A 13,896-nucleotide genomic window follows, 5' to 3' on the forward strand; every position below is an offset into this window, starting at 1 on the left:
AATAAAGCATTTGGGGGCTTGCAAAAAAAAGAAGAAGAAGAAAAAGAAGAAAGAGGGCTCTAAGGCTTATTTAAGTTTATTTAGACAAACAGGATCCAGACACAAATGTGTTTAGGGTCAGCGGAACAGATACACAACTACCAGAGAGAGTTGGGGAAAGGATGCATTGGCTGTACGTGTGCTTTCCGTCTGTTAAAAAAGTAAACGACAAGCTCACATCCCTGTCAGACATACTGACGTATATTCTTGAAGACACATATGGAGGCTTATTTTAAAATCTAGAAAGAATAAAAGATTTATTTTCAGTGAATGATGCTGTGATTGATTTTGGTTTTTGTGTTTTGCAAAATTGGGCAATATTGTAAAAACTACATCATCTCATATATATTTTTAAGAGCATCCTCTGTTTTAGGCAACACAAGGATGTGAGTCTCAAGTGTAGTAAATTCACCACTGCTGAGGATGGAAATTTATGAGAATTCATTCTGAAAGGAGAGCGTATGGGATTTCCATTCTGGAAAGAATGGGGGAGGGGAAGTACTCAGAATGCATTTCTGGTTAGTCAAACATGGAATACATTCGAAGAAATTTTTGAATTAAATATTAATGATCATGTGGACCATTAATCCAGTTTGGGTTTCGTTTTAGAGGCTTATAATGCAGTGACCCTCTAAGCTTAAAGAATGACATGCAGGTACATCCTGTTGAGGCCACTGGAAATTACTGCTCTGTAAGCACACACAAGTTAGCTTCCGAATATGTTTTTTTTTCCCTGTGAGACTGTTGCCAAGTCTCATAAAGGTATAGATATATGACCCTTTCATAACACCAAATATTTTATGTTCTTTTTAAACACACGAGCCTATTTCTCTTCAGGTGCTCAATTCTAAAAGTCCCCCCAATAATTCAGAAAAGTAAAATTCTCCTTGTGTTTTCTTTTAAAGGTAAGTTATGTTAACAATGAACTTTATCCTGTGAAAGATTAGTCTTCTGTAAACCGTTAGGTCTGCAAGAAAACCATTAACATTCATTTTAAAAGTTGTTTTTGAAAATCTAGTAAGTACATGAATCACAAGATGGACTATATATATATATATATATATCAGTTGACCCCTTTCTGATTTGATCACAGCAAACCAATTCCTTGCAGAAAAGTCACTGCAACTTAATGTAAGCAAAACATTCAATTTATTTGTAGACATTATCTGTGCAAACCCTTCCTTCTTTGTGCAGCCTATTTTGCTTTATTTAATCTTTGGCTTAAGAAATCTGGGTGCAAAACTTGAGACTCTTTTGGGTCTCATTAAATGTGGAAAAACTAATGTTATTTCATGTCTTCAGAAAAGTGCAAAATCAAGTGGGGTCCAACATCTTTCATAAATGATCTGGATATTCTAGAAAGATGGGGTGGGGAAAATCAATGAATATACTTGCATAGATAATAAATATGATCTTTCTGCAGCCGTGTAGCATTATATAAATGCATTTTTCTTTTTAAAAAAACCACTTCCCAATTTCCATTCACTTTTATTTCATGTCACTCGAGTTAAATAAATTAATAGACTCAACTGGTGCTTCACATTCTTCAGGTGATACGTAGGATTGTATTTTCAATCTTTTTATAAAGTTACCAAAATACATATAAAGATGGCTTGGATCTTGATCATAGCAAATCATTGTGACCATAATCTCTCTGAGGGTTGACATTCCTACAAATAAATTCCTTCCTATGATTTTTTTTTTTTGGGGGGGGGGGTAATCAATAGATTTTCTATATGTACTAAAAAGGATAATTCTAAGTTCCCTTTGCAGTCATGTGATTCCAGGAAAGTGTGTCAGGCATCACTCACAATCTCACAACCTTAAAGAAATGCTATAGGTCCCAATGATCTTGTTACGCAGGATGAATGTAATGTCTTCATTTACAATGCATTCCTATACATGTCGACTCGGAAGTAAGCCTCCAGTCAATCAAATAGCCTTTTGGTATATATTATTGTGAGGCAGTAAAGTTTTCAACCCTCAGCTATGCTGTAACATAGAATCTATGAGAGAAAGAGACAGAGATAGAGAGAAGGAGATCACCACAGGGCAAAGGATAGCTAATCAATACTGGCAACTTTTTTCTACATGCCTCTGGGATCTTCCTAGGCCTGGCCTGATCTCAAAACCACCTCAGTAAAGGCTTAAAAAGGAGAAGAAATGTACACAGAGGAGGATCTTGTCCCTGCCAAAAAAATAATAATCTCTCAAGCTCAAGGGTTGTTTAACGTAACCACAGTTACTTAGTTGATCTTGCATTTGAGAGAACTTCTCATTTAACTCACCCGCCTATAATAGGCAACTTTTCCCAACACAGAGCGAAAGGTCACTATTATATGTAAGGAAAATTAAGCCGATGTTCTCGGTTGCCTTACAGTTCTCCTAGTTCAACTACTCCAATAAATGAACATGTACTACAAGCCGAAGGGCTTTTTATTACAAATTTAATTCATTTCTCTAGACAACTGTGAAATTTGCCATTGACATTAGTCATTACCCCAAGGCGAACTAAAAGATGATCTCAGTTAATAAATGATCCTTAACAAGGAACACTCCCTATCTTCTCTGATATTGGCAGAGGCACATTTTATTAATGCAAGGCTTGCTTCCTGCCAGAACACTAGCATTCACGACTATTTGGTATACTTGTTTCCTCTTCCTGCTCCTGATATTAATAATTATGCAACGGGATAATTAACAACACAAAGAGACAGTACTCTGAGCTTGCAGCTAGATTTTCAGCATGTTAACCTTCTGGGAAATAAAGAACAGAAGCAAAGAGTCTAGCCAAATAAACCAATGCAGGTTGATTTCACAGTGTGTAAAAGGCTAATTATCTGTGAAAAGTCTGACCTCCAGTAACAAAATCACACAAATGTGCAGGAATTTTATTTTAAACAAAACTCAAGAGTCTTTTTTGAAAAAAAGAGTATCAAGAATTCTTGTTAGCTAGCTTGCAGAAGGATTTGCATATACATATATGTGTGGCAATGCATGTACACACACACATATACACACACAGAGAGAAGTCCTCAACGATTTTATTTCATTAAAGAATTGTACTTATTAAGTGTGCACTCACACATAATAGCATCATGTAATAAATGGTAACTAGCTATTCACAACACCTGTGAAAGTATGGTAAAATAAACTCCCCCCCCCCATACACACACACTCTGCCACTACAATATAAACAAGATAAACCTAACATATGACTGAAGTGGGTTAAGTGCATATTGTTTACTGGAGACAGGGTGCAGTAAAATACAGGAAATATTATCACTTCTTTACAGATTCTATATGTAATTCATTCTGATATAAGAATATTTATCCACTAGCAGTAATAACAAAGCTATGTGGGGTGTTTGGTTTTTCCCCCTCTTCATTCCAAGAAAAAAATAAATTGTATTTGCGAAAAGCAAACACATTACGGAGTGTGTAAAAATGCAATATTCCCATTTTCTAGTCAGAGTTCCAATTTATTGAAGTAACAGAGCAGAAAATGCACTGACAGCTGTTACATTTTATTGCGAATTAGTATATACGTTTTATATCCAGTGAGCAAATGCATGATACATTGTATTCCAGTAATTGCCACTGGCTTTCCAAATGGAAACTGAATGATCTTAGTGCAATTACACTCAGGAGAGTAAATGTAACAAGCCACAGTTCTACATTATAGCTCTTTAACAATGCGACGAATAGCATTCTTCTTTTTCACAAATAAACACATAAAAGGTCAAACCGCCGATCAATTATCTATAAGCATGAGGCAAAGACAAAATTAAGAGTACTGCATTAGAGAGGTCTTGTGTACCACAGGGTAGAAGATTAATAAGGATCCTGAGAAAGGCAGCGAAGTTTTCACCAGGCTGAAGTAGTTATTACTTCTGCACAGCTTCAAAACTCTCCCCCCTCCTCTGTTTGAAGGGAAGTGAGGCTATAACTGAACAGTTGGGAAAGAGTTCTCATTTCCTATCAAATTCCAAACATTACAGCCTGTTAAGCAACTCTTCAGTTTAATCTTTTATATGTGCGAAGAAACAAACAAACATGGACGCATCGAAATATCTCTTTCTATATTTAAAGCATTTTCTCACAGAGAGCATTTTTCGTGACTGGAGATGTTGCTTCACTAGGTTAGGAGATATTTTAAAAGATCCTATGTTAAGAGAAAGGAATAATTGCACACATTAAGGAAAAAAACACCTTTTTTCTGTACTAACCTTCATCCCACCATCTTTTAAAAGCTTTTTCTTGGGCAACCGGTTCTGTGACAGCTTCTTCACCTTCATGCTCTACGGTGGAAACGCTTGGGGAAAGCCAGCAGTCTCCTCCCCTCTAGTGGCTACCGGCTCTATTTGCAACAACACAGAAAATGAAAGGCCTACAGCAGACCACCTCTGGGGCATTTGTGTAATTTCTAAGCTTACAAGAGAGAGAGAGAGAGAGAGAGAGAGAGAGAGAGAGAGAGAGAGAGAGAGAGAGAGAATAGACCAGGCAGCCTATCGCAGCAGCAAATAAAAATTATCAGTCACTTAAAACAATATGTTAGTGAGGACTACAACTTAATCAACACCAACCTGCTGACATAGATTTGCAATTTGAGCAGGTTATTAGTGATCGAATTAGCAACGTGTCACAACTTGTATCTGATTTATTAGAAGAACTGACTAATGCAAGAGGACTATAAAACAACACAGAAGACCATTTTCCCCCTCCAAAGCTCACCGGATATAATAGCATACAGCTCCTGAGAAAAAGTAGACGGAAATGCCAGGAGGCCTTACTGTGAATGCATTTATTTTGCATATGCATTTATGCTGCAATGCTTAAAATAAATAAATAAAGTCAAGGCCTGGTCACTGGACTAATGTGGCTAAATTTTCACAAGTAACAGAGCTGTTGTCTCCAAACTGATAGAATAAAACAAAGTCAAACTATTATCTTTTTTTTTTTTTTCAGGGGCTGGAAAGGCGGGGAAGAGAAGCACAAACTCTCTTAAACTCTCTGAAATAATGTGGCTCCACAGAAAAATGCATTGTTAAGGACAATTCAGCGTTGTTTCCAGGTTGCATAAATACCAGGCCGTGTTGCATTTTACTAGATAGCAACTATGTTCATGTAACATGTGACAGTGCTAGATGGGAATAAAGATATCTCTGGCGCAAGCACTTGTTTGATAGTTAAGTGACTAAGCATCATTCCTAACATCAAAGTAGTTATCAGCATCTATCAGCATCAAAGTACAGTAGCTTTCAGCATCTAGCATTACAACCTGGATGTTTCAATGTCCCATATCATGGACATTTGCTTCCAGACAATTCCAAATGAAATCTGAGCTCTGAAAACTTCTCTTGGACAGAAAATTCATGCATGCAAGGAGTGTCTTGAGCATTCAGATTTTAACCTATCCACTTTCACCACCAACGATTGTTTCCAATCACTTTTGGGCTATATGTCCATCTGTTCCAAGCAATATGAAATTAATACCAGACCTGTCCACAGTGTCAGATCAGCAAGGCAACCCCTTTGGTGCAAGAGGAAGGTGCAATTCTAGGAGTGGCTGAAAATGTTCCGTACTCCAAAAAAGCTTGCTTAGCTACTCAGAACAATTACTTAAATTTCCCAAATAGCTACAAAAACAGAGCCAAATTGAAAAAGCCCTGCAAAACACAAGCCTTAAATTCACAAGTCAGCCGGACTGTCAATTTTGGAAAGGAGGCAACTGCAGGGCTTGCTGCAAGCATGCCTTCATCTGAACTCTTAGGGCTTAATTTCAGTAAAATGTGTTTGCCATTAAGGGTGGACAGATTTCCATCTTTCTCTTCTGTCTGTGTTTTCAAGTCAAATTCTGTTGCTACAGAGCAGATTGTTACAAACTGTCTGCGTATAAGTTTGCTAAAATGCATGGCTTTGCAAAATATGCAGTACGATTAACACATTCTTATGCATGCATGTTTTCATATTTTTGAATTCTGGTAGCTCTTCACAATCCAAGTTTGCTTCTCCATTACTTATCAAGCATCCCTATGTGCTATGTTCCCTATATGAGTTGAGCGGTCACACAGTTTTGCCAGTTGCTTGTAGAACATGCTTTGAAAACTCCAAGGCAAGAGTGCAGCAGATACCTCAATCTAAAAATAAATGAAATAAAACATAGTGGAATAGAGTTGTGATATGCAAAAAGAAAGAAGCTTCATAGGTCTGGCATGACCCTGGCCCTGATTCTGAGATTCTCTACCTTTCACTGAAAAGGTGCTGGTTTCCTTCCTCAAATCCTTGAATTTTTCAAGAACACCTGAAACCTAAAACATCAGCTGCAACAGATTTTATTTTATTTTATTATTTTATTTGTATTCTGATGTAGAATTCCTGACCTGGGCTCAGAAATCACTCCTTCTGGATCAATTTGCCAGTAAGGGCAGCTTCAGCACAATATCACACAAATGTTCTCTACCTTTTAGTTATATCCTTTAGTTATATCCTAGTTATATTTTAGTTATATCCCGGAGTTATATCCTGCTCAGTTGTACTCAGAGTAGACCCCATGAAATAAATGGATTTAATTTCCTTAAGTCCACAAGGACAAAAATGAGCCCTGCTGGATCAGGCCAAGGGCTCATCCAGTCCAGAACAAGCAGGTACTTTGGGGAACACCGCAAACAGAACTTGCATGCAACAGCAGGCACCACAACTGTGATTCACAGCAACTGATATACAAAGGCACACTGCCTTAGACAGGAGAAGTAGAATGTAGAAGTAGAAGAACAACATCACTGTTGTTGTTGTTGTTGAGTTGCTTTTCTTACAAAACAACCCAAATTGATTTACACTGAAATCGGTTAGAAACAGCAATAAAAATCTCAAAACACAGCAATACAAAAAAGCAGCTATTGGTTCCCCCTGGGTCTGCTCCAAACATAATATAGTTGCATATCACCCCCTGTTTCTACATGTTTTTTTCTCATTTCCCAGTTTCTCTTTCCTTAATCCATTACGTTGTAGATATAGTACTTTTTTCTACTATTTGTTTCTTTGCCTGCTTAATCCTATGTGGTGAGAGTTCCTTTGGGGAGCTAAAACTTTCAGTAGAAGATGCCAGGGACTGAAGCTGGAGCCTAATTCAAAGGATGTGTTCTCAACCACAGTCCTGCTGCGCAAATGCCTTAAGTCCAATGTAGCTTCCTACAAGTTCATTGGCATTTGTTGCTTTTCCCAGTTTGAGCTCAGGTACCCTCTCACATGTGGCTGGGAGAGGCAGAACTGTGTTCAAGGATCCCTCAAAATTACACTCATGTGGATGCCTGCAGATCAGAGATCGTTTCTAGAGTGCTATTTCCATTCCTGTGCTATTCTGATACATTACCATGAGACTTGGCTGTTCACCACAGGGGAAAAGGCAGCAGCAAGAGCAACAAAAACTCAGTAATAAGCAACATATTGTCATTGGCACACTGGCCTATTTTTGAGCATTAATTTTCTTCTGGCATGACCTTTTTAATTCTAACGATTAGTGTTACTTAAGGTGTTAACGCTGAAATATTCATATCTCCTTCTCAATCATCTTCTAAAGGTTTTAGAATATATTTAATAGCTTGAGCCGACTCTGTGCTTTCCTTCTACATCTCAGCTTGAGGTTATTCCAGGAAAGTTCACTGAGGGTTCCTTTCCTGCAGATGACCCAGCGCTGCATACCTGAAACTCAGACCTTCTCAGCTGAGGAAAAGAATTTCTGGAATTTATGAAGAATGGCTTGTGAAGAAGATCTGTTACCAAGTGTTTGGTGCATAGTTATTTTGAAAATAGTCTCTGCTTTTCTGTGGATTTGAGGGGAAGGATTATGGGTTGGTGGTAGAGATGGTCAAGTCTCTTAATTTCAGCTTCTCATATATTTCCCCCCCAGTCTTCAGTTCATCATTAGTTTGCATTTTTTAATTAAACAAACTAACATATGCATTTTCATACACACAACTTGGTTGGAGAACTGTGTCACAAAAATCAGAGATGTGCAAATTTTGAAGGATAGATATGTTTCAGTCTGTGGATTGTTTGGGGGAAGTGTGAATTAGATATTCTCCCCCATTCCTAGTTGGTGGTTGTTGTGAAGAAATGCCCTTCTCTTTCAGGGTCCATTTTACATGACAGCAAAGGTTTGGTTGTGCCATTTCACACTTCCCTATCCTTCATGGACCGCAAGCTTCATGAACCTCTTTCAGTTTTCAGATGGGACTCCACTAACTTATACTCTGAGCAGACACAATGAAATTAATAAATATGACCGAGTCAGATCCAGTAATTTTAATGGGTCTACTTTGAGTAAAAGTTAGTTGAGCACAACACTTGGTTTCTCCCAGTTGTTCATTTTTCCATTCTTCAGTTCTCCACATCAGTTTGTGATTTTTTTTTGTTTAAAGTGTGAATTAGGCAGATTCAAATTTAAATGCTAACTGGCACAAATTTCTCCCCCATCTCTGCTTTTAAGTCTTTCATGCACAGGCAGGGAGCTTCCTCTGTACTTCTGTCTTCCCAGAGTTAAGGAGGACATGAGGGAGTGGCCACTGAAGTCATGATGTCTTAGGATGACTGTGAACTGATAGCAACTAGGGGGTATTGCTATTGTTTGTTACTATGCTATGTATTTTTGTGTTTTAATATTGTAAAACACCCTGTGATCCTTGGATGGATGGCTGTATAGAAATTTTATAAAATAAATAAAAATAAACTCCACCGTCATCACACCTGAATGCTCACGGAGTTAGGATATACTTCAGCCCATGTCAATTTACACTTACTTGTATTTAATTACCTCAGCAAGAGAGAAATAAATATGGCCGCAAAAGAGAAAAGCCTGTGTGCCCCAGAAACACAGATGCAAAACAACATGCACAGAAGAGAATGGTACTTTATCACTATGAACAAAGAATATTGAAGTGTTTACCTATAAGATTTACATGTCCAACGTTGCAGGATTTGGGCTTCTCATTGGCCTGGCATAAGCTTCACATTAAATATTCCGTTTGTACCAGTTGTTACAACAACAGGATTTTCCTCATAGTTTTCCTGAGAAGATGCCAGCTATACTATGAAGCTTCCAATTCACCTCTCTGTAAAAGTAAAAATACCAACAACACAGTGGGTTTGGGAACAAAAGAGAGGGGGGTGTTATTTAGTATCTATTTTAGATTAAACTTGTTTCAGGGAAGTCTTTGACACTGACACTGACTGGCGAACACTAATTGGCTAACCTGGTGCAATATTCCAATTCCTGAACATCCCAAACTGTCTGGTGTGGGATGGAGGGATATCACTGGAAGATCATAAACAAAGGCTGGAAACTGAGACAAGAGGGGTTCTGAGAAAAATCTAATATCAAACCAGGGATACGTGTCAACATTAAGGGCCTGTGTGCTATGAAGAAGGTAGCCTCAGAAGTCAGGCTGAAGTATGGTTGGCAAAGAAAGTGGGACAAAGGAGATGCCTGGCTAAAAACTGAGAAAACTGATGCTGGTGGAGATGAAAGCAACAACCACCTCAGATCAGTGCACTGAAATGAAAAAGTCCCCTCCCCGCCTTAATGCTCCAGGTTTTGCATTATAAGGAGCTCCTATACAATGGCATGTAGTGGACATGACATGACATGGAAGTGGAATATTTTCAAGGCCAAACCTTGAACACATGGGTTTATGACACTATCACAGGCCAGGAGATGCAAGCATGGAAGTAAAACTTAGGCCAGCCTGAGTGACTTGACTCTGGGTTTCATTACAGGAAGTATTTTGGTTCCAGTCAACAACCACCTTCTTCCCGTCAACAGCAATATGTATTCAAGTTGCTTAACAAACAAACAAACAAACAAACAAACAAACAAACAAACAAACAAGACTGGACAGCCCCCGATAGTACCCAGATTGCAAATCCTAGCACCTCAGTATCCAGTGGATTGCATGTTATTGTTGCTTCATCTGTATAAATGGGTAATGTGATGGCTTTAGGGGTTGCTTGTGTGTAAGTTGCCACCGCTCTGGGCTAGGTTGGCTGGTTAAACCATTTCTCGCTGGACAGCAATCCACTCCGTGGCTGTTCAGTCGCTGGCAGAATCCGTCAGTGAGCGTTTCTTAAACCTTTTCCAACATAAAAGTTGTTTGACGCCCAGTCTCCTCCTACTCTCCCTGCGTGGAAGTCTTCTGCGCAGGGAGGGCGTGGGTAGCGGAGGACCTGTGCTCTCCCCGCTGGTGTCCAGTGAAGAGTCCCGGAGCCTGCTCTCTGCTTCCCCCATTGGCCCCCCTCTATCCCTGGTGTTGCGCTGATTTTCTTCCCCAACAGGAGACCTGCCTCTCTCCCTGCTTGGCCCCTCTCCAGCATCGCTGTGGAGCCTCGCCTCCTCCTCCTCTAGTTCCGATGGCAGTTCCCTGACAGGTAACAACCCTCTCAACTATGTGAACGATTGTGGCCCCTTTCATAGGGTTGCTGTGATGCTAAGGAGAAATGGCTTTCAAAGCCCTTCACACAGTTTTTTAAAAGTACAATAGACAAGTTTTATTTTTATTTTTTTCAAGTAAATTTTTATTATTTTCTTTAAATATTATTTTTCCAACAGTCCTTATTATCACAATACTGTATATTCCCTTTGACTCTGCCGAGTCTTGACTTCCCTCCCTCCCTACAGTTGGTATATTTATCACATTCTTATCGTGTATATTATTCTTGTATCTCTACTATTTTACATTGAAGGTATTATTCCAGTCCTGCTAGTGTCTGTAAGTTTTTACAGTTCTCCTTTAAGTATTGTTCTTGTATCTCTGGTCTTCTTGGTCCCGGATCCTCCCTGTCAAGTTCCGCAAAATCTGTCATCTTCACCTGCCACTCCTGAATGGTTGGTATATCTTGTGTTTTCCATTTAGGGGCCAGTAGGGTTCTTGAGGCGGCTGTGGCATACATAAACAAATTCTGATCTTTTGTTTTCATCTCCTTTCCCATTAGACCTAGCAAAAAAGCTTCCGGTCTTTTGAGAAAGGTATACCTAAATATCTTTTAAAGTTCATTGTAGATTGATTCCCATTTTTTTTTAACCTTGTCACAGGTCCACTACATATGAAAATAATCACCATCTACTTCTTTACATTTCCAACATCTTCTATCTCTCTTTCTATACATTTTAGCCAGTTTTGTTGACGTTAAATGCCATCTATACATCATTTTTAATATTCTCCTTCAAAGCCATATATCCAGTAAATCTCAAACCCTCCTTCCATAATTTTATTCACGCTTCCAACTCAATATTATGCCCAATAGAGAAGTTTTAAAGTTTTTATAGAAATAAAGAAGCACCAGTAGAGTGTCTGTTATACGGTTAATATGTAGGGGATAAGTGAGAACAGACAAATATAAGTTGCTGTTGTTTTGTAGTGGGCTACCCAAAGAGGATAGTGATGCGGGTGGCGCTGTGAGTTAAACCACAGAGCCTAGGACTTGCTGATCAGAAGGTCGGTGGTTCGAATCCCCATGACGGGGTGAGCTCCCGTTGATCGGTCCCTGCTCCTGCCAACCTAGCAGTTCAAAAGCACGTCAAAGTGCAAGTAGATAAATAGGTACCGCTCCGGCGGGAAGGTAAACGGCGTTTCCGTGTGCTGCTCTGGTTCACCAGAAGCAGCTTAGTCATGCTGGCCACTTGACCCGGAAGCTGTATGCCAGCTCCCTCGGCCAATAAAGCAAGATGAGCGCCGCAACCCCAGAATCGGTCACGACTGGACCTAATGGTCAGGGGCCCCTTTACTTTTACCCAAAGAGGACATCACTTTTGCAGAAGAAGATGGTCAGTGGCAAAGTTTCAGCAGATGCTGGCAAGCGAGAGTCTTAAGGCATTCAAAAACGGCTACAAGCAGCACAAGGCAGAGAAGAACATACAGTGTGCAGTGTAGGTGTTACTGCTCAAATGCTGCAAATGAGAAAGGCACATATTTGAAATTGGCTTTGCTGACAAAGAAGTGGCGCTAAAGTTACAGATGGAGTCAGAACTGATGCTGGAACAAGCAGCCTAAATAGCTTGTCACTCTGAGCTCATTAAGAAGTAAAATGCAGATCAGGGAACAGCTGAGCAGCTGGGTCAGGTTGTTCATTGGCTAATTTAGCCTAAACAAGAAAGAGGGAAGGAATGAAACATATTCCAGAAGAGTAAAAAGAAAGCAAGGCACTGGCAGAAGGGGAGATGTCACCCACTTGCTGTAGTGACAAACAAAACTTGGAAGAAAGCTGACGATTTAAGGGCACGAAGAGAAGAAAAGGAAATGTCACAAAATAGGTGTTGGGAATAGCATTTTTCAAAAAAGAAAAGAAAAGAAGAATAAACATGCAACAACCAATTCCAGTGTACAAACTGTACCAGGACATTCAGAGATCACATGTTAGGATCTATATAAGTGTGATCCTCTTCTCTGGAACATATGTTGACCCCTGTCCCATTTCACTTATCTTTTATAGGTCTTCGAGAACTCTGCAAGCAGATGGACAGGTTTTTTTTTTTGGTAGGCACTTGGATTTCCAAACAGCTTTTGACAAAGTTGTGCACCAAAGCCTCCTGAAAAAACCTTGGCATTCATGGGATGAGGGGAGAGGGCCTCTTACAGATCAGTAACTGGCTAAAGAACAGAAAGCAAAGAGCAGAAATACGTGGGCAATTTTCAAATTTTCAAAATGGAGGCGTGTGAGAACTTGACGGTCCCTCAGGCATCTGTATTGGAACCAGTGCCAATGAATGCTTCCTATGGGATGTGTGTGTGAAAATGTGTGTGTGTCATACTGAGCTGAATTTATTGACCTATCTTGCCCAGGTCATTTAAACTGGAAATACTGGGGAGTGGACCTGAAAAAAATGGTATGCAAAGCTTATGCTTCATTACTGAGCTGCGCTCTCCTCCTCATAAGAACTTCTGAAAGGTGTGCAAAGACCCTCAGATATCTCCCTCATGGGGTTGCCAGTTTGGACGCTAGAAGCCAAGGCTGGCTGAAGGCATTTTGCTTTCTGAGGCAACTGTTAGTGTCCCCTTCCTACGTTCCACATACTGAAGCTGACTGGACTGGCAGTCAAATCTTGGTTCAACACTGACAAATGGGACCACACTCTCCACTATACCAGAGGGCAGGAGGCTTGGTTAAGGAGGGCAGATCAGGCCACATGGCAGATCCACCTCTGTCCTCTGATGCCTCACCACCGCTCCTGAAATATACTCAGAGTCGCAAAGTGATTTCATGCTCTTTATTCAGCTCATAGTGGTGAGGAGGAATGAATGAAAGTCCCCTCAAAGTATCTGCTTTATATACATTATTTACACAATGGGCTGCACATGATTGGCTAATTCCGGAATTCTACTGTAAACCAATCAGGTTGTGGATTCACTTCTATCTGGAGCATGATTGGGTGGTTCCTGCCAACCAATCATACTGCTGCCTTGTTCTAGGACCAATCAGACTGCTGCATTCTGAATCCTATTGTTCTAGGACCAATCAGACTGCTGCCTTTTGGATCCTATTGTTCTAGGACCAATCAGACTGCTGCAGTTTGGATCCTATTCAACTCAGTACATAACAGCTCCCCAGCATCTGCTGCCTCATATTAGGGCCAGCTCTGCCTATAGCCATAGCAGGAACTTCAGCCATAAGCCATAAGCCATAAGGTATTTTCTAGGAGAGGAGGATTGATGGTGGGAGCAAGGGTTTTGTGTTTTTTCCCTTGGAATATACACAGTCTCAAAGGCTTTCAGGGCATCCCTACTTCTCAGATTGTCTACTCAGATGTAAGAGCTATTGCATCAAATGGGGTTTCTCTCCAGCAGGGATGGGAGAATCCGTCTATTT

The 13,896-nt window shown here is 39.9% G+C and overlaps 1 long non-coding RNA gene across 1 annotated transcript in view; it reads right to left on the reverse strand.

The window, feature by feature from the left end:
* Nucleotides 1-4,523, reverse strand: part of LOC310761295 — a 51,249-nt gene extending 46,726 nt beyond the window's left edge. The window contains exon 1 of the long non-coding RNA XR_014547346.1: nt 4,269-4,523. This is a non-coding gene — a long non-coding RNA (uncharacterized lncRNA). The remainder of the gene's footprint in view (nt 1-4,268) is intronic.
* Between the last annotated feature and the right edge of the window lie 9,373 nt (nt 4,524-13,896).

This window comes from Podarcis filfolensis (assembly GCF_964270895.1).
Source record: "Podarcis filfolensis genome assembly, chromosome: 4".
NCBI lineage: Eukaryota > Metazoa > Chordata > Lepidosauria > Squamata > Lacertidae > Podarcis > Podarcis filfolensis.